This window comes from Haemorhous mexicanus, chromosome 4, assembly GCF_027477595.1.
Source record: "Haemorhous mexicanus isolate bHaeMex1 chromosome 4, bHaeMex1.pri, whole genome shotgun sequence".
Classification (NCBI taxonomy): domain Eukaryota; kingdom Metazoa; phylum Chordata; class Aves; order Passeriformes; family Fringillidae; genus Haemorhous; species Haemorhous mexicanus.
In genome coordinates, this window is record NC_082344.1 from 55,029,711 (window position 1) to 55,034,752 (window position 5,042).

A 5,042-nucleotide genomic window follows, 5' to 3' on the forward strand; every position below is an offset into this window, starting at 1 on the left:
GTTTTCCAACCCTACTACTATCACTGAATTCCTCAGTAAGTGTCCAGCTATGGAAAATTCAAACTCCATCAGATTAATTCATAATAATGTATGAATGGGGAATAGGAACCAGTGGATTTTAGTTTCAGTACTTTTGCTTTATTTTAAATGTACTTAGCATCACAATATAAAATATTAATATTGTATTTACATGCTAATTTTTACTTGCTTACTATTGTGTGAAGAACTCCTTATCAAATGTTCCAGCATAAAACCCAGGAAAAAGCTGTCATCTGTAGGGACTCCATCTACTTTGTGCTACTTCAGCTTCTGCCTCTACCCCATCCCAAGCAAGCCACTGTGTACATTATTTATTCATAATATGGTTCTCCACAAAACCACTAATCTTCTTTCAAAACTCCTTTCAGCCTAGGATGGAGTTGTTTCCTTGTGATGCCTTTGTCAAGCTCAGAAGCTGTCAACATCCTCTCTCTCCTCTATGTTCCAAAGAACTGATCTAATATTCCATGCAGCTCCTTATACTCCACTAAAGCCTAAAGCTGCTGATTATTTTAGGAAGCACCTGAGCCTCCTAAGAGCCATAGCATAAAGTCTCCCAAGGCATTGAAGACATGGTTGGTTTGAAGCCTAGCACCAAGTTAATGGTATATCATACCTAAACCTGGCTAGTATCCAGAATATCAACATTCTTCTTCAGTCCCCTGAGGAAAACTCTGTCTACCAGGCATTCCTGGGGAGCACCTTTTGAGTACCATCAGGAACTGGCATCTCAGGAGACATAATGGCAACCACAACATGGTTTAAGCTAAGCATGGTTAAGCATGGTTTAAGCTTTAAGAATTAAAGCTAATTGCCCCACTTCCCTCTTTATACCCTACCACAACTGCTATAATGTTAAGGGCTGGCATCCTGGAGGGGTGTGCTAGGCTCTAATTCTGGTTTCCAATATTTTTTTCAATTCACATGCAAATGATTGTAAAATATTGGCTCTGTCCTTGGGACCTTACTCTCTTCTTCTCTGGCAAGAAGAACCAAATCAATTTTAGTTCTCTCTGGACCAGAGAAACGGATTTTATCCTCATGAATAGAACTCATTACAAAGGGAAGACAGTCCTTCCCAAACCAAAAATCTAGTGCATAAACTATTTCCCTCAAAGATGACAGCCACCTGACCCCTGACCTTACACATGTACAGCTAAAACTGACACTGAATTCCTGCTTGCAAAGTCCTGTAACAAAACCGGTTACTGCATTAGAAGTGTCATGAAAAATACAGGGAGGCAAAGAGAATAAGCAGGAGAGAGAGAGATTTCTTCTAGAAATATAATACCCGTATAGCTTAGTTCCTCTACTGATATTTCCTCAACGTGAAGACTGAAATATTGTAAAGCTGGGCAATTTTTTGAGTATAAAGTTCAGAATCTTAATGAAGAACTGTATCTTCTTTACAGGTTTGTTAGGTTTAGGGATTTATTTTTCTGTGTAAGAATCATAGAATCACAGAATGGCTTGGGCTGGAAGGGACCTTAATAGTTCCAACCCCTCTGCCATGGCCACGGAACGCACACCTTCCACTAGACCAGGTTGCCCATTAGCAATACCTTTCAGCAATGCTTTTACTTTCATCATCAGGAACAGCTGCTTGCTGGGAAAAATGGAAAGAACTAATTAGGAGTCTAGCTTTTATATAGTTTGCTGGGAGAGCTCCTTATCACATTTACATCACTAATGGTTTCATAATATAGCTACTTTGAGTCAGAAATACCAAGTGTTTCCAAGTGTTGGGGTTTAATTCCACTAGGCTGCTAAGCACCACACAACCAAACCTGGAACACCAAGGTGGGTTATATTGTCTGCGTCTAGGAATTTTTACTTTTAATACATAATTTTCCATAAACAAATACAGAAGGTGTAAAGTAACCACTGTCAGGTAACTTACCACTCCCAATGAGTGTTTTTTTCATGTATGTAAGTGTTTTAAATACTGTTGGCATTTGGATGCAGCTTTAAAACATTTTGGAAGTATTTTTGCCTTGAATATATATAGATAATTAATACAAAGAATGCTTGTAGAAAGGATGCTTAGAAAACAGAGAGTCTTAACTGTGATTCTAGTAGTAAAACTGAACAATTAAGTTATGTGGGAATATGTATAATTTGATTTTCAAAGGGAATTTCAATTATTCACATTTTACTAGCACTAGCATTGATTGGTTTTACACTGAGGTATTTGTGCATACTTGAAATAGATGAATTTTTTAATATGTAATTACATATATAGATATAATTAATTGTGAAATTAGCATCCTGCTAGTTCAGTTTAAAGTATCTCATTAAGTCACATAAATGGGCTTGATGACATGAGATTTCCAGTGTCACTTTCTTTGTTTTGAGGTTTAACACCACAAATAAGATGTTCAAACAATGGTTCCTGCCTTCTACTTCTGCCAATGCTTATTCTTTCTGTAACTACTACAAATGAGGATAATTAGTTGTCTGGCTTGTTCAGGCATTATTACCAATAAAAATGAAATCCTGAAAAGGTCTTCCAATAAAGAAAATCAACACTGGAATTTAGTTTGCAGATGAAGTTTCAAGAATTAGTAGTGGGTAGAGCCAAATACTACTTAAACAAAATTTCTTTGACTACTTTATAATAGAAAAACTGCTTGCATGTTTCCCAACTGATTGCATTTTCTAGTAACAGGAACATTATTAAATATTATTTATATATGATATAGTAATAGGAACTAAGATACATTCTAGAAATCCTGAGGAAATAACTGACATAGATTGGGGCAATTAAACCTCATTGAAAATTAGTTTTGAGATTGTTAAGGAAACTTAGTAATGTTTTCAGTGAGATTTATTATTTTTCATAAAAGTTGACATGTGGTTTCACATATCTTCTAGTGACAAAGCTAATTTGATAGTTTCCCCATGCCCAGGGGTGTATGTTTCAGTGGATGAGGAAGGGCAGGAAGTTACTGTCTAGAAATTCTGCCAATTCCCTGCTTGTAAATCCAGATTAGTTCTCCAGTCTTAAAAGGAAAAAATAAAAGAAAAAGCACAGTCTTTCTGTCTGAAGTCAGAAGGAGATTGAGTTAAAGCCTACGTCGGGAGAGCTTGTTCCATGTAGGCAGACATGGTGCAGTAATCCTGCTGCACTTTGCCATTTCCTTTGAGTTGGGATCGGCAGTGCTGCACTTTACCCAAAAGAAAAGGAAGTTTGTATGTCTCTCCAAGTCTGTCACTTTTGTGACACTGAGAACAGCTGACAGAGAACCACACCCTCAAAACAAGAGTAAATAAAAATGTAAGAGGCAGAGCAGAGGCAACAGAGGTAAGCACCAGTGCTTTCTGTAGAAAACCCAAGAGGAAGAAATAATTGTTTTTATAAGTGCAAAAAACCCTGTGTCCTGCTGCTTGACTGCCTAATGTGTTGAAAAAGACAGCTCTGCTAGTTCCTCATTAGTTTAACTAATAAAGAGATGAGTCTTGCACCAAGTAGTAAGAAAACATCTGACTTTTCATGTTCTTGGTTGGCTACTTGACTGAGAAGAGGTAGTTCCAACCATAAACATCTCAGATGCTGAATCACCCAAATATTTTAATACTTGTATTTCTGAAAAAAAAAAATTGCATAAAAAATAGTTGCTACAGTTAGTACCATGAATACAGCTGACAGTCAAGCACAGAGGAAAAGGGTTAAAACTTTTGTTATTTCCAAAGCACTTTTTTTTTTGTCTATTGCAGAAATGGTACTGATGTAATACTTTTGAGAACATAATTTTCTGCTTTTTTTTTTTCCTAGAAAAGGAGGCTGGGATGTAGTGAGGGGAGGAGACACCAATTAGGGTGATTGTCCCAAACAGGAAGCTGGCAGTCTGGTATTCTGAATCTATATGTGGATGGGTAAAGTTAAAGTGGCTGATAAGGGTATTTTGGCACATAATGTTGGTACCAGATTGGTACCAGAAAAAAACCATTCAAAAATCTGTCCTTATAATGGTATCTTAAATGAGTGGAGTTTACCTTAGGTATTCAAAATCAGTAATAACAATTAAATAAATTATTTGGTTAGAATATTTTAGAGTATTCTATTTGGAAGTACTGGGAAGCTATAGTTGCCTCTGCCTTGGTACAAGAGTAAGTCTTTGGTTTCGTGCCATGTCAGTAGGAAAGTCCAGCTGTGGCTGCTGAACTAAAAAGTGGGCCAAACTCTAATAATGGGAGTTAGTTTACCAGAGTATAAAAATAAGCTTGTTTAGCAGCGAAGATTTAAGGAATAAAGCATGAATTTCAGGCATAGTGCATGGGAAGAGGTGACAGAGTGAGTGGAAACAATGCCGCCACATGCTAAGGGACAGCGAATGCAGGGCCACATTTAGTTTCTGAACGCTTGCTTGTCCTGGTGATAACGCTGCTGTGCTGGCAACAACTTCGACAAGGCCCTGTGGCTCCTCGGGGCAGGTGCACTGCCCTGCCCTCACAGATTGCTCCAGACACAGCCCGGGCAGCACAGAAGCTGCCAGCACAGCGAGCACGGCCCCTGAGGCAGCAGCGGCACAGAAGCCTTCCCTGGCCACAGCTGACACCCATGGGGAGACACGCCCAAATCTGCCTGCGTGAGAGACTCCCCCGTGGGCAGCTCCATGAAGGTGCCCCTCACTGACCGCAGGCACGCGGGAGCCATTGTGGCACACGACCAAAGCCGTGCAAAGGAGTCAAGGGGTCACCTCGGGCCCTTTGGGACACGATGCCTCATGCCCACCTTTCCCCCTCGCTGCACCCCTGCGTTGCGGTTGCCGGGCTCAGGAAACCATGTTCCGGAGCTGTAACACTAAACTTATGTGTGGGGCGCCTTCGGGTAAGCCCCACAGGACCGTACAACAAACGCCTTCGCCCCCGTTAAGGCTGGCACAGCCACCCACCCCCGCTCGGCGCTTCCCCACAGCAGCTCCAGCAGGGCGGGCGCTGCGGGGCAGCACCGCCCCGGGCCGGCGGTCCCGCGCAGGCGCCGTGCGGGCAGGGCGCGTCCC